Source organism: Taudactylus pleione, unplaced genomic scaffold (assembly GCF_031769625.1).
Source record: "Taudactylus pleione unplaced genomic scaffold, aTauple2 ptg000306l, whole genome shotgun sequence".
Taxonomy (NCBI): Eukaryota; Metazoa; Chordata; class Amphibia; order Anura; family Myobatrachidae; genus Taudactylus; species Taudactylus pleione.
Window position 1 is genome coordinate 594,751 of NW_028284707.1, and position 26,900 is coordinate 621,650.

A 26,900-nucleotide genomic window follows, 5' to 3' on the forward strand; every position below is an offset into this window, starting at 1 on the left:
GTGCAAGGTTCTCCAGCCCTTCGAACTTGCCACACGTGAAGTCAGTTCAGACACTGCCAGCTTGAGTCAGGTCATTCCCCTCATCAGGCTTTTGCAGAAGCAGCTGGAGAAAGTGAAGGAGGAGCTAAGATGGAGCGATTCCGCTCGGCATGTGGGACTTGTGGATGAAGCCCTTCATTCACTTTGCCAGGATTCCAGGGTGGTCAATCTGTTGAAATCAGACCACTACATTTTGGCCACCGTGCTCGATCCTAGGTTTAAAGCCTATGTGGTGTCTCTCTTTCCGGCCGACACAAGCCTGCAGAGGTGCAAAGACCTGCTGGTGAACACACTGTCAGCTGAAGCTGAACGTAACACGTCAACAGCTCCTTCATTTTCTCCCGCAACTGGGGCTGCCAGAAAAAAACTTAGGTATCCTAAGCAACCCGCTGGCGGTGATGCAGGGCAGGCAGGACCAAGTTTGGACATCTGGTCCGGACTGAAGGACCTGGCAACAATTTCTGACATGTCTACTGTCACTGCATATGATACTGTCACCATTGACAGAATGGTGGAGGATTACATCGGTGACAGCATCCAAGTAGGCATGTCAGACAGTCCATACCTGTACTGGCAGGAAAAAGAGGCAATTTGGAGGCCCCTGTACAAACTGGCTCTATTTTACCTGAGTTGCCCCCCCTCCAGTGTGTACTCCGAAACAGTGTTTAGTGCAGCCGGGAACCTTGTCAGCGAAAGGCGTAGGAGGTTGCTTCCACAGAATGTGGAGAAGATGATGCTCATCAAAATGAATTATCAGCTCTTCCAGGGAGACCAGCCTCCAGAACGTACAGAGGGACCTGTGGTGGTGGATTCAAGTGGGGACGAGTTAATACTTTGTGAGGATGAGGATGTACACACTGAAGAGGGTGAGGAATCAGTGGATGAGGAGGATGAGGATGACATCTTGCCTCCGTAGAGCCAGTTTGTGCAGGGACAGATTAATTGCCAGCTTGTTTTGTGGGGGCCCAAACGAACCAATCATTTCAGCCACAGTCGTGTGGCAGACCCTGGCGCTGAAATGATTGGTTTGTTAAAGTGTGCATGTCCTGTTTATACAACATAAGGGTGGGTGGGAGGGCCCAAGGACAATTCCATCTTGCACCTCTTTTTTTTCTTTGCATTATGTACAGTTTGGGGCCTAGTTTTTCAAACTGCCATCCTGTCTGCCACTGCACTATCACGCCTAGATGGGTCACGTGTTTGTGCCGCCCACTCGTGTCGCTTAGCATAGTCATCCAGCTACCTCGGTGCAACCTTTTGGACATAAAAACACTATTGTGAGGTGTGAGGTGTTCAGAATAGACTGGAAATGAGTGGAAATTAAGGTTATTGAGGTTAATAATAGCATAGGAGCAGAAAAACCTACACATTCTGTGATTTTAGCTGTTTTTATGCTTTTTTTCAAAAGAATACAGATCCAAAACACAAAACCCAGAACCCAAAACACGGAAGGGTGGTTCTGGCAAAACCAATCCAGATCCAAAACACGAAGAAAGATCCAGATCCAAAACCAAAACACAAAACACGAAAAGTGGCCGGTGCACACCCCTAGTACAGAGACTACAACTATCCAAAATATAAATTTCCATCTAGTTTGACAATGTTTCCAGTTGGTTTCCAGGTGTGGTTTCTTGTGCTGTGCAGATTAGTACAGTGTATAATATATATATATATATATACGTTTCTTTCTGATATGAGAGTTCATATATAGAGAGTCTCCCACTCACAACTAGGAAACAAATCCATCATAGCTTTAGTAATACCACGTGGTGTCTTAGCAGGTTTGTGGTGCAAGACCCATCTATTTCTTTAAATTAATCGACAAGGAGTTCACTAAGGGCCTGATTCAGACCCACTCGCGAGCAGCTGTCCGCTCGCAAGTGGGTCGATGGTGTGCACTGTGATGTCAGTGGGAGTGATTTTGGCTCTGATAGAGCCAAAATCACTCCTGGCCTTGCGGTTGAGAAACTCAACCGCAGGCTTCTGCTCGCACTGGCGATGGTCACGATGGTCAAGACCATCGCGACCATCATCCTGCACGCTCGTATAGGCTGTGGGTGGTGACCCACAGCTATACGAGCGTCTATATTTATGGAGGTGGGCCCTGATTCAGAGCGAGCGCTCTGGTCTGAGCGTCCGGCTCTGAATCAGGGCCTAGGTTCCTTCCTAAGGCTCCTATTATAGTGTTTCGGAATCACAGCTGCAATTATTTAGAATTATTGTTTATTTTTGTTTTGAGTTTGTATGTGTAGGTCACATGAGTTATTCTAACACTATCAATATTGCTTATTTTTGTTTATGTGTGCTTCTTTAATGTGCCTATATTTATTACGACTCCATTGCATATTGTCTTTGCTACACATATTTTGACAATATTTGTTCTATGATGTCTCAATAAAAACTTGTTTATATAACAAAAGAATATAATACAACTCACGTGTTTTAAATAATGAACCAAGTTTTATTTAACTTAACAACATTATTTATATGAGTAAAGGGGATGTTCAGTGTTCTGCATTCCCTCCCTGCAAGAGGACTTGAAATTCACCCCCCGGTCACCCGTGTAACAGATGATATATATTTGAATTTTGGTTTGGGGGTTCTTTAATTACAGCGTACACCAACAAGGCCACACTAATACACAAATACAATTACAGCAATCACATCAATATAGTTTCCCCCGCACGTCCCCATATATTGCTATGGAGAATATACTGTACAGTTACACTTGCTGTTAGTAATATTCAGACATCATTGATTACATACAGTATATAGTATATTGGAGAGATCAGTGTCATATTGGCCCACCAGGATGGACAACCATGAGTTGGGTTAGTTAAGCGCATTAGGGTCCCTGCTGGCTTGTCTTACCCCATCCACAGGCTGGCCATGCTTCTACAACATACTTTACTACTTTGTGGGCCCCTGATTTACCCGAAGGGCCCTTCATCATACCCCAGTGTAATGTTGGGAACTTGTGTTATTTCTGTATGTGTGATACCCCTAAAGTGTATAATGTCCAAATTCATAAATTAATATATCTACTGTGTACCCTGTGGACTGAGAAAACTGCCCATTCACATGAGTGCCCCCCGCCCCCCTTTACAGAGGGGGATTTGGACCAGGCTGCCCTCTCTGAACTATAATGAAAGAGGGGCACGCGGCAGGGATGTTTGGACTATGGGCCTGATTCAGAGCCGGACACAATTAGCGTTCGCTCGTCCAGAAAATAGGGGTGGCTATTCAAATGAACCGTTCGCTCTTTGCGGTCTGTTCACGCCTCTAGGTCTGAACGAGCGAACAAAACTTGTGGTCGGTTTTTTTGAAAATTACGCCCCCTGGCCGCTCGCATCCTACGTCATGTCCGCTATTTATTAGATTGATTGAGTACATCGACCAGCGTATTAACTGCTCGCTATTCTTGTGGTTGGTTTTTGCTACCACAATCTTGCGAGCAGTTCTGGCTATAAAATAACCCAGTGACGTGGTCACTGACGCTGCTGTTTTAATTATGCACACCCATAAAACGCACGTTTTGACCTTTAAGCACGCCTGCGTTCTGATCTCCACTCCCCGTTTTCAAGCACCTTCCCCTGTTACCACTCACATACACCTCATTCTGTCACTCAAATTATCAGGCATTCGCTATTTTGCGAGCACATGAATTTCGACCGCACTGACTGGTTTGCGCATGCGTATAACGATCCGCAGTTGGGCAAACATCGCTCGGGGCGAACGAGAAGCCGCTTACGAGCGGCTCTGAATCAGGCCCTATACCCGCAGGAGAGGGGAGGAGAATGGCCCCAGGAGAAGCCCAGTATGTGCAGTGGGCTAAAGTGGCGTGTGCGGGCAGTGGGACTCCCGCAGGGGCAGCTGGGTAGTGGTTGTTCCTCAGGTGGCTCTTACCTGAGAGAAGCGGCAGACACTGGGACGTAGCGGAGGCAGTTCAGTGGAGACCGGTACCCGGAGGAACCCCGGGGAGGAGATCAGAGGCATCTTCTGTGGCTGAGCCGACCTTGGACGTGGAACCTGGGCGGACTGGAGGAGAGCCGAGCCAGCCCTTCATTGTGTTCCCTGCAGTGTCAGCCAGCAGCAGACAGAGACGGGACTTTCCCTTCTAGTGAAGCAGAAAGGCAAGTGTCGGCAATGGCGTAACTAGGGCAGGGTGAGCGGGGCACATGCCCTGGGCGCCGTGGGACAGGCAGCGCAGGGAGGCGCCGCCGGCCACGGTACCGGCCCACCCTAGTTAGCCAGTGTAGTGCCGACCACAGTGTGCGGTCAGCGCTACACATTTACACAGGAACGGCGCTAGGCTTCCCAGCGCCGGTCCTGTGCTGCACAGCTGAGCCCCTTCCCTCCCCCTGAGCGCTTGCCCAATAGTGCCAGGAGGAGGGTGGCAGGCGGGTGGGCTCAGGCTGTGCTAACACACACATCGCCACCAGCGCTGGCGGCGATGTGTGTGTTAACCAGCAGCCAATGAGACTCAGATGACTCTCATTGGCTGCTGCTGCTACTGCACACACATCGCTGCCGAGCGGCAGCGATGTGTGTGTGAATCGGCAGCCAATGAGAGTCAGATAGACTTTCATTGACTACTGCAGCCGCAGCGCCCACTGCAAGAGCCGGCTCCCTTCCGGCTCCTGCAGTGGGTAATGGGAGAGACGTCATGACGTCTCTCCCAAAATGCAGAGCGCGCCTGCCCGGGAGGACTGACGTGTGGACGTCGACGGCGGCGGCAGCGGATTCAGGTAAGAATTTTTCTTTTATTTATTGTTTCATTTCTGTGTATATTTATCGGGAGGGGGGGACCATTACTAAGGAGGGGACTACTACTGGGGGCACTGCTTCGGGGGGGAATCACCACTACTGGGGACTACTACTAGGGGGGATACTACTGGGGGTACTGAATTGGGGTGGACCACTACTGGGGGGGATACTGCTGGGGGCACTGCATTGGGGGGGACCACTACTGGGGACAACTACTGGGGGCACTGTATTGGGGCGGATCACTACTGGGGAATACTACAGGGGGCACTGCATCAAGGGGGACTCCAACTGGGGCTGGCCACTATATAAAGGGCACTGTATGGGGGGGACTACTACTGGGGGCACTGCATTGGGGGGACCACAACTGGGGACCACTACTGGCGGGGGACTACTACTGGGGACACTACATCAAGGGGGACTCCTACTGGGGCACTATCTAAGGGGCTTACTACTGGGGGCACTGCACAGGGGGGACCACTACAGGGGTCACTGAAAAGGGAGAACTACTACAGGGGGCACTGCATATGGGAGATAACTACTGGGGGCCTGCATAAGGGGCACTACTGGGGGCCTGCATAAGGGGGGATCACTCCTGGGGGGTTGCATATGGGGGATCACTACTGTGGGCACCGTATAAGGGGACTTAATGGCGGGCTGCATAAGGGGGACTACTACAGGGGGAACTGTTGTAAGGGGCACTGCATATGGGGGATCACTACTGGGGGCCTGTATAAGGGGAACTAATTGGGGGCTGCATAAGGGGGACCACTACTGGTGGTACTGTATAAGGGACATAGCTGGGGGACTGCATAAGAGGGACCACTACTGGGGGCATTGTATACTGGGGGTACTATATAAGTGGTACTACTGGGGGCCTGCATAGGGGGGACTGTATAAGGGGCACTGCATTAAGGTGCAAATGGAAATAAATGTTCCCAGTGACAAGAAAGGGGTGTGTCATGTTGTCATGCCCCATTTTTTTAGTGGCCACGCCCCTTTTGACCATGCCCAATTTTTGTCGCGCACACATAGTGTGTGTGGGGGGGGGGGGGCTCCATTTTCAAATTTGCCCTGGGCTCCAAATACCCTAGCTACGCCACTGAGTGTCAGACAGTATAAAGGGGGCAGTGAGTGTCAGCCAGCTCAGAGAGCCAAATACATTCAGGGGAACCGCTTACAGCAGGGATAGGAAACCGGCAGCCAGGCAGTGAGATAGCACACTGCTGATGACAGGTGGGTGGTAAAAGTGCTCCCTCTCAGTCAAGGTACCGGCAGTGGGAGGCGTAATCCATCCCTCTAGGGCATGACTGTAAGGAGAAAGGAGGGTTATTCTCCTAGAGCATCCCAGCATCTGCAAGGCATCCGGAGAGGTGTGTAAATGCCCTATAACTTTATCCTACACCTTGCTACACCATATATGATACAGAGGATATTGAAAGTCCTGCAACACTGACTGTCATTTGCCAGAAAGGTTATCATTGCCAGGATAATTCTTAGAAGTGACAGCTAATAAGGATCAACTTAAACCAATTTAATTGCCTCCAGCTACAGGAGAGAATAGATTGCAACGGTTGCAAAGAACAGAAACTTATGGTGCGTACACACTAGACGATATGCTCCCTGAGCGATATCGTGTAGTGTGTCCCCGGCAGGGTGTGCTCAATGTCGTTCACGACATTGAGCACACCCGCTGAACGATATAATTAACGATATCGTTCAGTGCCGGGCTCTCTCCCCCATTCCATAACATGCAGCAACCTGATGACATCGTCAGGTTGGCCTGCATGGTAACCCGATGAACGATGATGACGAACGACCAACGGGAACGCGCGTTGTTGTTATCGTTCATCGTTTTTCTGTTAAAAATGGACGATAAAGTGGACGACTGAACGATAATGATATCGTTATGCTATAAGGCTATAATTATAACAAAAACTTTCATATCCATCTACTGTGTTAAAAAACAATAAACAATAAACTATTACGCAGGAACAGTTCCATTATAAGCTTATAAGGAAGAAAGTGTCAGTGCCAGGGTACAGGATAAACATTTACAAGGTAAGATTGCTTACGTAAAGCCGGCAGTAGTAGGAAGGCCTAGGTAATTACATAACTAACGTGCACCACCTCTGCAGACCAGACAGGAGAATTTGCAACTAGATTGTTACAATAAACTTTAATTAAGCTTGATCAGCAACAATACAGTTGTTACTAAAGAGATAGTGTTGCATAAAACATTGTATCCCGGCAAGCTGCCAATATTGCTCAGCAAGGGAAAACGGAGAGGATTACATTGTATATATTAATATCAGAGGCAAAGTAATTGTTGGTCATATTTCTTTATCTGAGCTATTACACATTAATGTGATGCTATATGGCAATCGGTATGATTCACCCCCGGCAACGTCAGCCCGACAGAGGAGGAAATTCTGATCGTCCTAAAGGTAAGTACTGTATAAACTAATCTAATTCTACCCCCTAACCCTCCTTTAGGGTACCTAACCCTAACCTCCCCCCCTGTGCCTAACCCTAATCCCCCCTCTAAGTGCCTAAACCTAACCCCCCCTTCCCCGCCGCCTAAACCTAAGTCCCCCGTGGGGGGTGCCTAATCCTAACCTCCCCCAGGGGTGCCTAACCCTCCCTCTCCCTGGCCTAACCCTAACCTCCGAGGGGGGTGCCTAACCCTAAGTCCACCCGGGAGTCCCTAACCTAACCCTCCCCCCCGCAGCTGTCCGCGCCTGGCGCCCGGCATCACTTCGTTCGGGGTGCCGGGTGCCGGCATCGGTAAAATGACAGGCATCTAGATTTAAACGCCTGTCATTTAACCCTCGCCAGGATTAAGTAGTTGGGAAGCCGGCTGTTAGCATTGCGACGGCCGGCTTCCTGAATGTATACTGCTACATGTATGTTCGCTTTTAACCTATTTTTCCGCAGTCGGATCGAGAATCCAGAGTTCCAGTTATAATAAAATGTGCGGATCCAAGTGTGATTTAGCCGCTTAAAATGTGTTGAACAAATCATAATGTAATTGATGTATTGAAATGCTTTTGTGAAGATTGCATCTTGGTTAGACAAATATTGTTCAATAAATTTGCCCAATTGCTCCATTTATTGCCTGTATCTATTTGGTAACAATCTGGAAGAACCCAAGTTGATCCAGAGACAGTGTGACTTGGTAAAGAAGCACCCCAACACACCACATGTATAACAGTCTACCCTTCGCGGTCTGTTACATATGTACTCGCCCTCCCCTTCCTTTCCTGTTATCAAATAGGTAGGATGTTCAATTTGGCAATCTTCCAGCCATCAGAAGCCCCCAGAGATAACCCCTGACAACAGAGCTACTTCCCACAGGACAGCACTACATTATTATGAGAAACAGTGCAACTTTTCCCATAATTAATGTAGATTGGCCAGACCAAGGCATTGTTTGGTTGGATCTGGTTGTGGACTGGACATATTTGGGGCATACTGAAATTTTCTTGATCTTTTTCAAAAGTAACATTGGCAGACGTGAAAGAGCTCTACAGAGAGACTAAAGATCGCTCTGTGTTTTACAGCCTATAATATATGTGACCTCATTTTAAAATGGTATCCCAAAGTTTAGTCTTTGACATTAGCAAAGACACCAACAAATAAATCTAGAATGATATTGTATTGTGCTGTAATCTGCAATGCTGTAACACATAGCTTGTGCTGTATTGTACTGTAATCTGCAATGCTGCTAACACATAGCTTGTGCTGTATTGTACTGTAATCTGCAATGCTGCTAACACATAGCTTGTGCTGTATTGTACTGTAATCTGCAATGCTGTAACACATAGCTTGTGCTGTATTGTACTGTAATCTGCAATGCTGCTAACACATAGCTTGTGCTGTATTGTACTGTAATCTGCAATGCTGCTAACACATAGCTTGTGCTGTATTGTACTGTAATCTGCAATGCTGCTAACACATAGCTTGTGCTGTATTGTACTGTAATCTGCAAAGCTGTAACACATAGCTTGTGCTGTATTGTACTGTAATCTGCAATGCTGTAACACATAGTTTGTGCTGTATTGTACTGTAATCTGCAATGCTGCTAACACATAGCTTGTGCTGTATTGTACTGTAATCTGCAATGCTGCTAACACATAGCTTGTGCTGTATTGTACTGTAATCTGCAATGCTGTAACACATAGCTTGTGCTGTATTGTACTGTAATCTGCAATGCTGCTAACACATAGCTTGTGCTGTATTGTACTGTAATCTGCAATGCTGCTAACACATAGCTTGTGCTGTATTGTACTGTAATCTGCAATGCTGCTAACACATAGCTTGTGCTGTATTGTGCTGTAATCTGCAATGCTGCTAACACATAGCTTGTGCTGTATTGTACTGTAATCTGCAATGCTGCTAACACATAGCTTGTGCTGTATTGTACTGTAATCTGCAATGCTGCTAACACATAGCTTGTGCTGTATTGTACTGTAATCTGCAATGCTGCTAACACATAGCTTGTGCTGTATTGTGCTGTAATCTGCAATGCTGCTAACACATAGCTTGTGCTGTATTGTACTGTAATCTGCAATGCTGCTAACACATAGCTTGTGCTGTATTGTGCTGTAATCTGCAATGCTGCTAACACATAGCTTGTGCTGTATTGTGCTGTAATCTGCAATGCTGCTAACTAGGGGTGAGCGGGTTCGGATTTCTGAAATCTGAACCCCCCCGAGCCCCCCCGATCCGAGTCCGATCCGAATCAGGCTCGACTTTTCCCGCCTGACTCGGATCTGAAATCGAGGCAAAACGTCATCATCCCGCCTTCCGAGTCTCGCGGGTTTTGGATCCTATATAAGGTACCCACGTCGGCGCCATTTTCTCACTCGGCTGTGGACAGTGAAGAGGGAGGGTGGGAGTTAGGGCTGTGTAGTGTAGTGTAGTGCTGCTGTTGTCCACTACTTCAAAGTCCATAGGGGCTGGCTGTGTTGTGCTGTGCTGCTGTTGTTAATAGGGGCTGTGTCCACTACTTCAAAGTCCATAGGGGCTGGCTGGACTGTGTTGTGCAGTCAGTTCTCCATAGGGGCTGTGTCCACTCCAAAGTCCTGTGCAGTGTCCCAGTCCTAAAGAGGTGCTGTAGTGTTGTCCAGGGGGTGCTCTGTCCATCAGGGGTGCTCCCCCCAAGTGCTAAAAAAATAATATATTTTCTGTGTTTGTGAATTGTGTGCGCAGTAGCCGCACGTGCATCAACAAAGTAGTGCCAAGCGTGCGCCTGTGTCATAAGTAAAGGGCCGGCTGGCTTGACCGTTAAAGGGTGCTGTAACCCCCGAAAGTACACTCCAGTCCAAACCCAAAAAAAATTATTTTCTGTGTTTGTGAATTGTGTGCGCAGTAGCCGCACGTGCATCAACAAAGTAGTGCCAAGCGTGCGCCTGTGTCATAAGTAAAGGGCCGGCTGGCTTGACCGTTAAGGGTGCTGTAACCCCCGAAAGTACACTCCAGTCCAAACCAAAAAAAAAATTATTTTCTGTGTTTGTGAATTGTGTGCGCAGTAGCCGCACGTGCATCAACAAAGTAGTGCCAAGCGTGCGCCTGTGTCATAAGTAAAGGGCCGGCTGGCTTGACCGTTAAGGGTGCTGTAACCCCCGAAAGTACACTCCAGTCCAAACCAAAAAAAAAATTATTTTCTGTGTTTGTGAATTGTGTGCGCAGTAGCCGCACGTGCATCAACAAAGTAGTGCCAAGCGTGCGCCTGTGTCATAAGTAAAGGGCCGGCTGGCTTGACCGTTAAGGGTGCTGTAACCCCCGAAAGTACACTCCAGTCCAAACCAAAAAAAAAATTATTTTCTGTGTTTGTGAATTGTGTGCGCAGTAGCCGCACGTGCATCAACAAAGTAGTGCCAAGCGTGCGCCTGTGTCATAAGTAAAGGGCCGGCTGGCTTGACCGTTAAAGGGTGCTGTAACCCCCAAAGTACACTCCAGTCCAAACCAAAAAAAAAAATATTTTCTGTGTTTGTGAATTGTGTGCGCAGTAGCCGCATGTGCATCAACAAAGTAGTGCCAAGCGTGCGCCTGTGTCATAAGTAAAGGGCCAGCTGGCTTGACCGTTAAAGGGTGCTGTAACCCCCAAAGTACACTCCAGTCCAAACCAAAAAAAAATTTATTTTCTGTGTTTGTGAATTGTGTGCGCAGTAGCCGCACGTGCATCAACAAAGTAGTGCCAAGCGTGCGCCTGTGTCATAAGTAAAGGGCCGGCTGGCTTGACCGTTAAAGGGTGCTGTAACCCCCGAAAGTACACTCCAGTCCAAACCAAAAAAAAAATTATTTTCTGTGTTTGTGAATTGTGTGCGCAGTAGCCGCACGTGCATCAACAAAGTAGTGCCAAGCGTGCGCCTGTGTCATAAGTAAAGGGCCAGCTGGCTTGACCGTTAAAGGGCTCTGTAACCCCCAAAGTACACTCCAAACCAAAAAAATATATATTTTCTGTGTTTGTGACTTGTGTGCACTGTGGCTGCACGTGCATCAACAAAGGAGCAGCGCCAAGCGTGCGCCTGTGTCCCATAAGTAAAGAGCCGGCTGGCTCATTTCTTAAAGGGTGGTGTAACCCACAAAGTGCACTACTCTCCAGCAAAAATAAAAAAATATTTTCTGTGTTTGTGTGCGCTTTAGCCGCACGTATATATATCAATATAACATAAATGGAGGACCAAACTTTCTCTGATAAAAATAAAATAGGGAAAGATCAAGAACCACTTCCTACTAGTGCTGTTGCTGCTGCTGGGAGTTGTTCATCATCCCAGAGAGGAAGTAGGAACATCACTACTTTTACTAAACAATTGACCCTCCAACAGTCCCTAGCGATGAGGATGAAGTACGACAGCAGTCATCCTGAAGCAAAACGTATAACTGAGGCCTTGACTGCTATGTTGGTGTTAGACGTGCGTCCGGTATCCGACATTAGTGCAGTGGGATTTAGACAATTGATGGAGGTAGTGTGTCCTCGGTTCCAAATCCCGTCTAGATTCCACCTGCATCCTCAAAGCAGCAGCGACAAGCGTGCGTCTGTCTGTTAAAGGGTGGTGACACCCTCAAAGTGTGCTACACAAACAATTAAAATATTGTTCTTTTTTTTTCTGTCTTTGTGAAATGTGTGGGCTGTAGCCGCACCTGCATCCTTAAAGCAGCAGCGACAAGTGTGCGTCTGTCTGTTAAAGGGTGGTGACACCCTCAAAGTGTGCTACACAAACAATTAAAATATTGTTCTTTTTTTTTCTGTCTTTGTGAATTGTGTGGGCTGTAGCCGCACTTGCATCCTCAAAGCAGCAGCGACAAGCGTGCGTCTGTCTGTTAAAGGGTGTTGTAACTCTCAAAGTGCTCCAAAAAATCAAAAATTTTTTTTTAATGTGTTTGTGACTTGTGTGCGATGTAGCCGCACTTGCATCCTCAAAGCAGCAGCGACAAGCGTGCGTCTGTCTGTTAAAGGGTGGTGACACCCTCAAAGTGTGCTACACAAACAATAAAAATATTCTTCTTTTTTCTGTCTTTGTGAATTGTGTGGGCTGTAGCCGCACCTGCATCCTTAAAGCAGCAGCGACAAGCGTGCGTCTGTCTGTTAAAGGGTGGTGACACCCTCAAAGTGTGCTACACAAACAATTAAAATATTGTTCTTTTTTTTTCGGTCTTTGTGAAATGTGTGGGCTGTAGCCGCACCTGCATCCTTAAAGCAGCAGCGACAAGCGTGCGTCTGTCTGTTAAAGGGTGGTGACACCCTCAAAGTGTGCTACACAAAGAATAAAAATATTCTTCTTCTTTTTTCTGTCTTTGTGAATTGTGTGGGCTGTAGCCGCACTTGCATCCTCAAAGCAGCAGCGACAAGCGTGCGTCTGTCTGTTAGAGGGTGGTGTAACCCTCAAAGTGTGCTCCACAAACAATAAAAATATTCTTTTTTCTTTTCTGTCTTTGTGAATTGTGTGGGCTGTAGCCGCACTTGAATCCTCAAAGCAGCAGCGACAAGCGTGCGTCTGTCTGTTAAAGGATTACATCGGTGACAGCATCCAAGTAGGCATGTCAGACAGTCCGTACCTGTACTGGCAGGAAAAAGAAGCAATTTGGAGGTCCCTGTACAAACTGGCTCTATTTTACCTGAGTTGCCCCCCCTCCAGTGTGTACTCCGAAAGAGTGTTTAGTGCAGCCGGGAACCTTGTTAGCGAAAGGCGTAGGAGGTTGCTTCCACAAAATGTGGAGAAGATGATGTTCATAAAATGAATGATCAACTCTTCCAGGGAGACCAGCCTCCAGAACGTACAGAGGGACCTGTGGTTCCAGCAGGGACGAATTAATACTCTGTGAGGATGAGGATGTACATAACACTGAAGAGGGTGAGGAATCGGTGGATGAGGAGGATGAGGACGACTTCTTGCCTCCGTAGAGCCAGTTTGTGCAGGGACAGATTAATTGCCAGCTTGTTTTGTGGGGGCCCAAACGAACCAATCATTTCAGCCACAGTTGTGTGGCAGACCCTGGCGCTGAAATGATTGGTTTGTTAAAGTGTGCTTGTCCTGTTTATACAACATAAGGGTGGGTGGGAGAGCCCAAGGACAATTCCATCTTGCACCTCTTTTTTTTCTTTGCATTATGTACAGTTTGGGGCCTAGTTTTTCAATGCCATCCTGTCTGCCACTGCAGTTTCACGCCTAGATGGGTCACGTGTTTGTGCCGCCCACTCGTGTCGCTTAGCATAGTCATCCAGCTACCTCGGTGCAACCTTTTGGACATAAAAACACTATTGTGAGGTGTGAGGTATTCAGAATAGACTGGAAATGAGTGGAAATTAAGGTTATTGAGGTTAATAATAGCATAGGAGCAGAAAAACCTACAAATTCTGTGATTTTAGCTGTTTTTATGCTTTTTTTCAAAAAAATACAGATCCAAAACACAAAACCCAGAACCCAAAACACGGAAGGGTGGTTTTGGCAAAACCAATCCAGATCCAAAACACGAAGAAAGATCCAGATCCAAAACCAAAACACAAAACACGAAAAGTGGCCGGTGCACACCCCTACTGCTAACACATAGCTTGTGCTGTATTGTACTGTAATCTGCAATGCTGCTAACACATAGCTTGTGCTGTATTGTGCTGTAATCTGCAATGCTGTAACACATAGCTTGTGCTGTATTGTGCTGTAATCTGCAATGCTGCTAACACATAACTTGTGCTGTATTGTGCTGTAATCTGCAATGCTGTAACACATAGCTTGTGCTGTATTGTACTGTAATCTGCAATGCTGCTAACACATAACTTGTGCTGTATTGTGCTGTAATCTGCAATGCTGCTAACACATAGCTTGTGCTGTATTGTACTGTAATCTGCAATGCTGTAACACATAGCTTGTGCTGTATTGTACTGTAGTTTATATCTGCTAGGAATTTAAATCTGCAATTAAACAGATCATCTGTATCAAGGTTTGCAATTAAAGAGCACATTAAAATAATGAGCCACTGATTAAAGAGTAAAAGGTTAATCTCTGGGAAATAATTAATACATCATTTTGCCTAATTGCAAGAACAAAACAGAAGCTAATAGGGAAAATAATGATAAAGGGAGCAAAAAGTTTGAATAATTTTAGGACGAGACATTACAATGCAGTCACGCACATGGGTATTTTATAGTATTATTAATGTACTACAAACTGGTATAATTATGATAAAGTAATTTGCATAACTGTTGTGTGTGCACAGTTAGTATATATACTGCAAAGGTGATTGTGAACAGTAATATGCAGAACATAAAAACAGTATAAAAAAAGCCACAAAATAATGAGATACAGTATAACAAAATCATAAATCTGTAGGGGCTAGAATGGGGGCAATCAGACACTTATAGTGCAATCCCCACCCCATCTCTTAACTCTTAATGGGCGGGATGCACTAACATAGTAATGCACTTACCGCCAGTCACCACGTATGTACTGATCGGATATGCACTAACATATGCGATCAGTACAGCAGAGGACAGCTCTTCTGATAAGAGCTGTCATTTGCGATCTCTGCTGCGCAGTGGACTTCTGGGTTTATGACCCGGGAGTCCGTCTGTGCATGCGCAGAAGTGACGCGGTGGCCACGGGGCATGCTGGGAGGGATCCGATCCCTCATACCAGCGTGATGCGGTAGAAGCCCATAGGCTTCTATAGGGTAACGCCAGGTGTTACCCTTTGAATCGGAGACCCTGCGGTAGCACATGAGTGCATACGGAAAATGCTGTAAAACCCCCGATGTTTTTAACGCATTTTTCATTTAGTGCCTCCCGGTGCCTGTGTTTCTGTAGTGTTGGGTGTAATTATCTGGTAATTATGTGATAACCAGAAAATAACCACTAATAGACCAATAACCACCAGTCAATAACCACAAAACGGCCTCATCAAATGAGGATGCTTCTAAGTTTTTTAAAGCAGGGATTGGGAAGATTGTCCGCAATCCCTGAACTTCTTAGTGATTTTTTTTTTAGAATAGGGGTTATTGTCTTATAATCACACTGATCAGCAGACAAAAACAACTAAGGGTTATTTGAAAGAGGGGATTCTCATCTTTCAAATGATGGTACACCTGAGTCTCAGTATGGGAAAGATTAGGTACTTTAGTGTCCGTGCACTCTTTGATGTCATCGCCCACCAATACCATGGCAACATTATTCTGGGACCTCTCCCAAAACTTTCACTGGCAGTAAATACGAGAGGTGGACTTTTTAAGTATGTTTTTTATTTCATTTGGGCTTCTTCAGTGCTAAGGATAAGTGCGACTCGTCCTTAGCATGTTTGAGAAACTTGTATGTCAGCCTGCCACACAAAATCGAGTGTTCATAACCACTAAGATTCTCATAAAAAATTTGAAATGTTGTACACTTAAATTACACAGGTTCTGGAGCTGGCTCCAACTGAAATTGGCAGTCTACCAAAAATCTGTGAGAAAGCTACAAAAGTCTAAATATACACATTATGCCACACAGTTGTAGTGCACCTTATACATTATGCCACACAGTAATACTCCTTACACTACACAGTAATTCCTCTTACACATTATACCACACAGTAATGGCCTTTACAGATTATGCCACATAGTAGTAGTGCCCCATATAACACATTATTCCACACAATAGTAGTGCCCCTTACACATTATTCCCCCCCCAGCAACTCATCTCTCCGTGTCCCTCCAACAGCCTCTCGCCTCTCCCTGTGTGCCATCAACAGCCAGTAGGTGTGGATTTGGGGCCGGGCCTAATTACAGCTGGTGCCCCGGCAGGCAGCGGCAGGCATGTACAGACAGCACTGGTACAATTTGAATCTGGCTAATTGGAGCTCGCAGACCAGGAGCCAATCAGGAGCCGCCACTGCTGACTGGCTGCCGGTCTGCAAGCTCTGATTGCCTTTTGACCGGCGGTGCTGTCTCTCCATGACTGTCTGCCAGTGTGCCCGCTGTAATCAGCGGGTGGGCCAGAACCAAATCAACATCGCTGACACTCGACAGCCCTGACTGGGCTGTGTGTGGCAAGGAGGCAAGGAGGAGCGGCAGGTCACAGAGACAGCTCGGGCACCACAGCAGCTGCACCGATTGCACCCACGGTAGTTAGGCTACTGTTTGCAGGGGAGTATCTACCCATTGGCCAGGATGGCACTCGCCAGGGGCGCCAGCCGAGGGGGGGGCGCCATCCGGCAGTGCCTCCCATGGTCAAGGGGTAGAAATAGACAGGACTGCCGCGGAGTCCCAGGTACGCCCCTATGATGTCCGTCCAGGGCCTGGGAGCCGCTGGTGAGTGAGAGGGAGTCACCCACCCCCTACTTCCCGGTACCACCTCCTCACCCGCCCCAGCACCTCCGCACCCATCCTCCCCCAGCCTCCTCCTCCCTGTCCCCGGATCCTCCCCCGCTCGGCCTCCCCGGCAGCCACGACTGACTCTCCTACTCACATGCCGCCAGGCACCGGGGAGCGGAGGACGAAGGAGGGTACCTGACGGCTGCTCCTGTGCGCCTGACAGCGGGACACCCAGGCTCGTGGCTGACTCTGTCTCACATGCCGCCGGGGAGTGGAGGCTGTAAGGAGTGTACCTGCCGGCTGCTCCTGTGCGGGCTGACAGCGGGACACCCGGGCATCCATCTCACATGCCGCCAGGAACCGAGGAGCGGAGAATGTGGGAGGGTACCTTCCGGCTGCTCCTGCTCCTGTGCGGGCTGACAGCAGGATCCCAGAGGTATGTGACAGAGTATAGTGTGACAGGCTGAGTGTGAGTATGTGGCAGAGTATTGTGTGACAGGCTGAGTGTGAGTATGTGAAAGGGTGTAGTGTGACAGGCTGAGTGTGAGTATGTGACAGGGTGTAGTGTGATAGGCTGAGTGTGAGTATATGACAGGGTGTAGTGTGACAGGCTGAGTGTGAGTATGTGACAGTGCGTAGTGTGAGTGTGTGACGGTGTAGTGTTACAGGTGACAGGGTGAGTGTGAGTATGTGACAGGGTGTAGTGTGAGTGTGTGCCAGGGTGTATTGTGAGTGTGTGACAGGGTGTAGTGTTACAGGTGACAGGGTGAGTGTGAGTATGTGACAGGATGTAGTGTGAGTGTGTGACAGGGTGTAGTGTGAGTGTGTGACAGGGTATAGTGTTACAGGTGACAGGGTGTAGTGTGACTGTGTGACAGGGTGTAGTGTTACAGGTGACAAGGTGTAGTGTGAGTGTGTGACAGGGTGTAGTGTGAGTGTGTGACAGGGTGTACTGTGAGTATGTGACAGGGTGTAGTGTGATAGGCTGAGTGTGAGTATGTGACAGGGTGTAGTGTGACAGGCTGAGGGTGAGTATGTGACAGTGCGTAGTGTGAGTGTGTGACAGGGTGTAGTGTTACAGGTGACAGGGTGAGTGTGAGTATGTGACAGGATGTAGTGTGAGTGTGTGACAGGATGTAGTGTGAGTGTGTGACAGGGTGTAGTGTTACAGGTGACAGGGTGTACTGTGAGTGTGTGACAGGGTGTAGTGTTACAGGTGACAAGGTGAGTTTGAGTATGTGACAGAGTGTAGTGCTACAGGTGACAGGCTGAGTATGTGACAGGGTGTAGTGTGAGTATGTGACAGGGTGTAGTGTTACATGTGACAGGCTGAGTATGTGACAGGGTGTAGTGTGAGTGTGTGACAGGGTGTAGTGTTACAGGTGACAGGGTGTAGTGTGAGTGTGTGACAGGGTGTAGTGTTACAGGTGACAGGGTGTACTGTGAGTATGTGACAGAGTGTAGTGTGAGTGTGTGACAGAGTGTAGTGCTACAGGTGACAGGCTGAGTATGTGACAGGGTGTAGTGTTACTGTAACTGGCAGGTGAGACATGGGGGCTGGCTAGGGAGAGGTTTTAAGTACAGTGTGTGTATTTATACAGAAAATATGGGGGGAGGGGGTGCCATTCCATTACTTTGCCATGGGCGCTCGGACCCCTAGATACACCCCTGACTGCATGCATGTTAGCAAACAGTGAGGTCCTTTTCAGGATCAATGGGATGGGGTTATAGGCAAGGAGAATGTAAACAAATAAAGGCTGCAGGTGTACTTCAGGGTTCAGTCTCCAGCCCGGGCAACACTGGGTATCCCAGCTAGTTGTACATAAATAGCCTCAGTAACTAGCTATTCTTAGTGGGCGAAGAGCTATTACAGACTGTCCGTCCTCAATGTGCAGATCTAACTGTCCACTGAGAGAAGGAAAACATGCACTGGGAAATCCCAAGAAGTGGTAATTTATACCAAATGTATTATGTAACACACATGAAACAAAAGTTGATTAGAATAAAAAAAAATAAACTCTATTACATACTGTGACCTCCGCAGGGATTATAAGTGTTTTAAAACGTACGTCCTCATTGTTCTCAACATCATTCTGTTTTTTTGTTATTACTCTTTTCATTTCACTTCAACAAATGAAGCTCTGAATTAAAGGCGTACACAGCTCTATTTATGAAAGGGCGGAGGTCCCAATTGGGGTTAATGTATGGTCCTACATGGAACAGCTTACTCATCAGGTATCACCTCTAGAGTATTATATCTTTACATGTGATCACCAGAAGCTGAATGAAGCTCAAGTGTTCAGTAGATTACTACATGGCCTGAGTAGCCAGTGCTTAAAGTCCTGACTTCAAATGAAGGACAGACAGGGCCGTGGAGAGCACCGCCGGGCCCCATAAAGAGGGGGCGTGGCCTAATTGTTGGAGGCGTGGCCACGCTAATTAAAAAATATATATACTTTTGCAGCAGTGCGCCAGGGAGGGGGCACTGTGAGCCCCTCAGCCCGGCGCAAAGCCAGGGGGGGGCGCGATCAGTGTGATTGTTCGCCCCCTCAGGCATAGGAGATTGTTCGCGGCTGCTAAGCAGCAGCCACAGCAATCTCCCACTACATCCCAGCACACGCTGTGTGCTGGGCTACTGCGAGATAATGAGGAGGGAGGGGGGAGGCGCCGGACCTGGGTAGCCGTAGCTGTGAGAACATACTCGAAAAGAGGTTAAGAGCAAGTAACTGTGCATCTTGGTAACACCATGCTGCACTGCAGTTGGGACAGATGTAAGATGTGCAGAGAGATTTAGATTTGGGAGGGGAGTGTCCAAACTGAAATCTAAATTGCAGTGTGGGCTACATGCAAAAGCAGCCAGTATTTATTCTGCATGCAAATTTTTTTTTAATGTATTTGCACCCCTTGCATTGCTACATGCAGGGCTGCCATCAGGGGGGAAAGGGGGGACTGCGGGGACTCCAGTCACGGGCCTGGAGAGAGAGGGGGCCTGGGTAGCGGAGGTGTGGAGTGCCAATTCATTCATCATTCATCAAAACGTTCAGACCGTTCAATCGTTCATCTGGCACATCTAACAAATCTGACCGTGTGTATGCACCTTTATTTAGTAAAACAAATCACCTATCCTGATAGATAAGCACCTTACCATCTTTTACTTAGATTTTTTTTATATTTAAAAAAAAACAATTTTTTTTAAAGTGCCTTTTTAACCTACCTATTTATAGCCTACCTTCACATTGATATTTTATGGAAAATTTATGTTATATTTTTAACATACTGCTCAGTCATAATTTTACGGGCTTGGGACACAAGAGGTCGCTGTCACCCTATTTTTTTTGTCTTGCTATATATATATATATATATATATATATATATACACATGTGGGTTAGTGCTGTTATATATACCCACATGTGTATATATATATATATATATATATATATATACACAGTCAGGTCCATAATTATTGGGACATTGACAGAATTTTCATATTTGGGCCTCTATTCAGCACCACAATGGCTTTGAAATGAAACAAATGAGATGTGCTTTAACTGCAGACTTTCAGATTTAATTTGAGAGTAATTACATCCAAATCAGGTGAACGGTGTAGGAATTACAACGGTTTCTATATGTGCCTCCCACTTTTTAAGGGGCCAAAAGTAATGGGACTATCAACTCAAAAGCTATTTCATGGAAATAACGAGGGAATAGCCCACACCTGTCATATACCTATATATATATACAGTATATATATATATATTTATCTCTTATGCCTTGATAAATGTTCTAATATGGACCAATACGTTGGCAACTATTTCTAAGCGTTGCTAATGAAGCTTATGTATTATTGTGAATAAACAAGCCTGGAGAGTGCCTTAAGCATCACAACCCGTGGAGTTACCTTTTGGTTATTATTGGGTTAGCTGTGTGGTTACCCCTTTAACTAGTTAGGGGATATAGTTACCCTGCAAGCCCCTGTCAGTTTTTTTTATAAGATCATATACTGTAGCACCATTGGTCCCATAGGATAATACAGTGAACTTTTGCTGACCTTTCTCCCTCGGACCTCACTGAGCATGTGCAGACAGGGAGGTAGAAAGTACCCCTTGGTCAGCAACCCATTTTTGGAGGGAAAATCCTGCCCCATTGATAGGCAGCCCTAGTGTCCAGGCAGAGATCCCTGTAGGTGGCCTGTTGCTGAGTCCCCCCTGTCCAATCATAGATGCCAGACCGACAGGGAGGAGAGTGAGGGGGAGCTTATAAAATACCCTCCTCAGGGTTGTCAGTGCTGAGTCTGGGAGGAATTTCTGAAAAAAGGATTTGTCTGTGGAGTGTCCCTGGATCTGTACAAATATGGGGGTGCAGTAACCCCTCTCATTTACCTTGGATTACAAATACTGCACTTGGTGCTGTCTGTAAGGAGTTGCCCTTGGAGCTGTAAACATAAGGATGTTATAACTTTTATGTTTGCCCTGGATTACAATTACCAGACTTCACATTAGCCCGGAAGGCAACCTATCCAATCTGCCAGGAGAGGTGCTCTGATGCTGGATGTGAGTCCCTGGAGGAAGCTTTCCTGGGGATTGCATAGAGCACCCTGCTTTGGAAGAAGCCCCCTCTGAATAAAGGACTGCCTTCCTAAGTGCCTGTTATCAGGAGTCGCCCCATGTGGAAGTCTGCTCATGCTGGGAGAGAAGAGGAGCTGCCTGGGAAGGAGGTCTCATCGCTCCATCATCGCAGATGGAGCCCCAGCTGAGGAAAAGGTCCCGCCAGTGACGCAAACCCTGCTGGCACCCGCACGGGCAGAAGAAAAGACAGCCCCAGAGGAAGAGTGCTTCAGGACCCCTCCTGCTGCTGTGTTTGTTTGTCTGCTGGACAGAGCCCCTGTGGAAAGGGATTTTGCACCTGTTGCCCCTTGTAAAATACCTGCCAGAGGTCTGCAGCTGGGAATTCGGGTGCGGTGCCTAGCATCCCAGAGTTTCCCTGGACATCGTGGGAGGCTGAATAGCCACTGCATTGGGGTGAGATACACAAGAGCTTCCCTGTTCCTGCTCCTTCCCCTGCCTTGCACTTAGCCACCCCTGCCCACTGCTTGCCCTGCCTGTCACTAGTCAGGTTCCATAGCCTGTTGCCATGCCCCCAGGGTCCATAGAATAAAAGGGGAAGCAAGGGAGTCATTTTGGGGGTCAGGATAGGTCCCTCATCTGCTTTAGTAATGTTGAAATAGGGGGGAAGTCAAAGATAGGTCACCCCCTCTTTTCCCCTAGACTTGCATTGGTGGTCATTTTCTTTCCTGTGAACCTCTGGCTCATGTCCAGGAGGGGACATGACTTATGGGTGTCGGCTCATGTCCGATGTCACTGTGGGTGATGTACAAAGTATTTTATGTCTAGCTTTAAAGTAAATGTAATGCCATGTGATATGTATTTGGCTCTGTTTACTGTTTGATTTGTGTGTTAGCTAAAGGCTTGATAGTGGCCCTCCATGGCCCTTTATCTGTTATAATACTCTGTAAAGCTGTTCACTGCTCACTGTGTTATTATTGTCAAAGCTGATTAATATTTTGCTTGCATGAAATGTTTGAGTATTTACCCGTATTGGTGTTGATGTAAATTGTTTCTTATACACTATTTGGCCCGGTAACCATTTCAAAGACCATTCATGCTGATGTAATGTATATTACTTGTTTATTTAGCCCTGTGTAACCCCGGCTGGCAATTCTGGTGATAGTAATTTGTGGCATAGGCTATTAGGAAGACTGTTGTCCCTATTTTCTCAAGGCTCAAGGACTATTTGTTGTTACAGCTGGTGTACTACAAGAACCTATCCAACCTACATGTGCATAATCCTGCTTGGAGCTAATTATTTTGCATAGACTATTTGTTGTTACAGCTGGTGCACTACAAGAACCTAGCCAACCTGCAGGTGCATAACCCTGCTTGCAGCTAATTATTTTGCATAGACTATTTGTTGGTACAGCTGGTGCACTACAAGAACCTATCCAACCTACATGTGCATAATCCTGCTTGGAGCTAATTATTTTGCATAGACTATTTGTTGGTACAGCTGGTGCACTACAAGAACCTATCCATCCTGCAGGTGCATAACCCTGCTTGCAGCTAATTATTTTGCATAGACTATTTGTTGGTACAGCTGGTGCACTACAAGAACCTATCCAACCTACATGTGCATAAGCCTGCTTGGAGCCTAACCTGCATGTGTTTTTCCCACGTTTTTCTCAGCAAAAAGGGAGCATTAACACAGACTGTATTTCACAGCTATAGACTGCCGGAGCACCATTGATTCAAGCTAGACCAGCAGGTTTCATATTTCGGTCTCTCATTTGTTTTGTTTGGTAAAGTTCTGCAGGAATTGTGGTTCTTGTTGGTTTCACATTGCTTGCCAGCTGGGGTCACCGGTAGATGACAGGGAGGTAATAAATAAATACCTTGTCATTGAATAGTGTAATTAATTTCATTCCATCTGTAAATGGTAAATATCTCCTGTCATTTGTTGTTAATTATTAACAAATAATAAAATTGTGTTGCACCTTCCCTCCTGACTGGTCATTGTGTCTGCAAAAGGGGAATTCAGGCTTGCCTGTCTGTCACGGTGTGTCCTATCTGAACACGGGGAAATCGGCCACCGAAGCAACCCGAACACACCTGAACCTGGTGCTAGTGGTGCAGCACTGTACAAACCAGTCAGTACATCACACCCATATGATATTGGGAACTCAAAGGACACACCCCAGCATTCACTGTAACAGCATAGAGGTGTGAGTGCCTGACCACAAATCCTCTCTCTCTCTCTCTCTCTCTCTCTCTCTCTCTCTCTCTCTCTCTCTCTCTCTCTCTCTCCTTTTAATATGAATAGACTGTTAGATAAAATCTCAATATAAATTTTTTTTCCTCTAAGCAGTAGTCAGATCCCTGTGGCTTTTGGACAATAAAGTAGATGCATTACTTTGAGATTAGGATTTCTTTGAGCAAATTAGCCCCAGGAAAACAATTCTAAAAATAATTGAATTGACAAGCTAGAATTCAGATGCCACAGGGGTCGGTACACTTCTAGTTAGTCATCTGAACCTGGATCATTCAGTTTTCTTAATGTCTATCAGTAAATGATTCTGTTCAGACGGTAGTTAGCAGCTGTGCCCGTTTTCCTGGGACAATACAAGATTTTTCCTTAGATATTGCTGTCCCTGCTGAACTGCACAGACCTACTTATCCTGCTCTGCATTCTGGACGTGTAGCGAGGCCGTTAGAAAGGACTTTGTTGCATTACCTGTGATTTCTTCTAAGTATAAAAATTTGCACTAAACAAAAGAGAGAAACTTTGGAAGAAACTAGGACATTGAAGCATGTTGAGAATGAGATTAAAAGATCTTGTGGGGGAAGGGAATTATATATTACACATATAGGCCCATATTCAATATTGGAGCGAAAAGTCTGTGCTGGACTTTTCGCTCCACATCGGAGGTTTTGCAGGGATAAAGTATCGGGCGCGTGCCCACTTTATGCCCGCATTCAATTAGGAAGGAGCGAAAACGGGACCTGGCGGAAAGGTAAGTATTGGGAAAAATAGGGAATTTTCGGGAAATCATCCAGGGACCCCCCTAATGATGTCCTGACATGGGGGATCACTATGGGTACCCCCGTTTTGGCCTGCGGAATGTAAGTATGGTTTTCAAATAGCCGTGGCAGGTGTTTTTTTCTGCCTGGGAATAAGGGGTGAAGAAGAGCACTTAGGTTTTTTTTTTTAAAAAAACTAGGTGCATCAAATTTGGGGTACATGAAAATGGGTGCAAGCCTATTTTTAAGTCCCTAAAGTGCATTTTTAATATTCTTCAAAAATGCACCTGCCGCTACCACCCGCATTCTTTAAAACATGTGCCGCATACTTGGGAACCCCCCCTGAATTAATTTTGTTAGGTTAAAACTTTGTTCCCCATAATTTTTTTCTTGCCCCAAAATTTAGCTTATTTTTTTGGGGTGTCCCTATTTTTTCTATTTACTTTTTTTGACACAGATCATTTTTAGGGGCCATTCCCAGGGGTGCAGGCTATTTTTTAAGCCTGCACCCCTAAACCCCGATTCTGCACTATATTTCGCAATTATCCATGTTTTTTTACATTGACTTTTCGCACCGGAGAAGAGCCAATGTAATTGAATACGGGGATAACTGAAATAGGCGAAAATTACGTCATCGGCGGATAACGACTTTTCGCCTCAAATTGAATACTACCCATAGGGTCTGATGCAGAAGTGAACGCAAGTTGTCCGTATATGCATACCGCACTGTGGCCTGATTCATTACGTATCGCTATTGCGATCGCAGCTGCGATTACGCACGCAGGTCCATTGCAAAAATATGCTAATGTCTGCAATCGCAAAGTTATTATAGAGACGCCCAAAGACACCCACTACCGCTTTCGCACATCCAAAATATTTTGCAATCCTGCATATTCATCGGGAACATCGAGTAACATCGGCCCCACACGCACAATTATAACAACTCTGACCTTACTCAGAAATTGCTAACCTCCTCGCACGCAGTGAGTACTTAAGCTGCGTATGCCGTTGCAGAGGATAACTTATGTACGCCCCTGTAACAGCATTCAAACGTACTGACATGCCTGTGTTTCGCCGACCACCCCCCTGTCAACACTCCCAAGCGCTCACTTCTTGTCAATCACTCTGCGATTGTTTGCACAGTCTCTGTGATCGCAGTACGATCGCAGTGGAGCCTTTATGCACTGCGGTGCATATGCATGCACAGCACGCAACAATCGCCGTCTGCGTGCATAATCGCAATATCGATCCGTAATGAATCAAGGCCTGTGTGCACTAGAAGAAATGCTCACATTCGTATGCTCACAGAGCAGTTTGCATCTTACTGTGCGCCAGCCCGCTATCCATATGCTTTAGCTTTAAAGTGCTCTATTCTATAAACATCGGTGCAAATTTACACCGGCATATAATAGGTGCAAGAGAGCCGTCTGCGAACAGGTATATGTATGTACCCTTATCCCCAAATTTAAAGTTCTGCAGTCCCATTAACACGCCCTTGCAGAGCATGAGCTGTGCGAAAATGCAAGACACCCTCTGCAAATGTTCAACTCAGTATGAGGCCCATATAGCATATGTTACCGAGCAGGGGCTGGCTGGCAACTTTTAGCCTGGGGGGCAAATGCATGCAGGCGGCCCAGGCAGAGGAGTAGCGTGTAGCCAGGGTGCCCGAAGAACGTGCGTGCTACGGCGCCCCCGCCCCTCAAGTGTTCCAGGGAGGAGGCTGGCCACATGGGATTAATGTAAAGTAAAAATAAAGATTAGGGAGACCACGCCCCGTTGTGGTGCCCATATGCAGTGCCCCCCTGTGCCCCAGGAGAGGACCCCCTTATGCAGGCCTCCAGTAGTGCCACCAGTAGTGATCCCCCCTATGCAGTGACCCTTGTGCCGCCAGTAGTAAGCCCCTTATATAGTGCCCCCAGTAGTGGTCCTCCCTGTGCTTTGACCCTTGTGCCCCCAGTAGTAAGCCCCTTATATAGTGCCCCCAGTAGTGGTACCCCTATGCAGTGCTCCTTATATAGTGCCCCCAGTAGCAGTCCACACCCCATACAGTGCCCCCAATAGTGGTAACCCTGATGCAGTGCCCCTTAAATAGTGGCCCCAGTTGTAATCTCCCCCCTATGCAGTACCCCCAGTATTGCCCTTTTTATAGAACCTCCAGCAGTGGTCCCTCGATGCAGTGCCCCCAGTGGTAGTCCCCTCCCCCCTATGTAGTGCCCCTAGTAGTAGTCCCCTCCCCCCTATGCAGTGCCCTTAGTAGTTGTCCCCTCCCCTTGTAGTGCTCATAGTAGTAGTAGTCCCCCCCTTGTAGTGCCCCCAGTAGTAGTCCCCCCCCTTGAAGTGCCCCCAGTTATAATCCCCAGTAGTGGTCCCCCCTTGTAGTCCCCCCCCCTGTAGTGCCCCCAGTAGTGATTTCCCCCTTGTAGTACCCCCAGTAGTGGTCTCCCTCTTGTAGTGCCCCCAGTAGTAGTCCCTCCCTCTTGTAGTGCCCCCAGTAGTGGTTCCCCCTTTGTAGTGCCCCCAGTAGTGGTCCCTCCCCTTTGTAGTGCCCCCAGTAGTCCCCCCCTTGTAGTTCCCCCAGTAGTAGTAGTCCCCCCCTTGTATTGCCCCCATTAGTAGTAGTCCCCCCCTTACAGTGCCCCCAGTAGTCGTTCCCCCTTTGTAGTGCCCCCAGTAGTCCCCCCTTGTAGTGCCCCCAGTAGTAGTAGTCTCCCCCTTGTATTGCCCCCATTAGTAGTAGT

General features: G+C 47.0%; 1 protein-coding gene across 2 annotated transcripts in view; it reads right to left on the bottom strand.

The window, feature by feature from the left end:
• Positions 1 to 26,900, bottom strand: part of CALCR (calcitonin receptor) — a 400,000-nt gene that overhangs the window by 332,219 nt on the left and 40,881 nt on the right. The window lies entirely within an intron of this gene.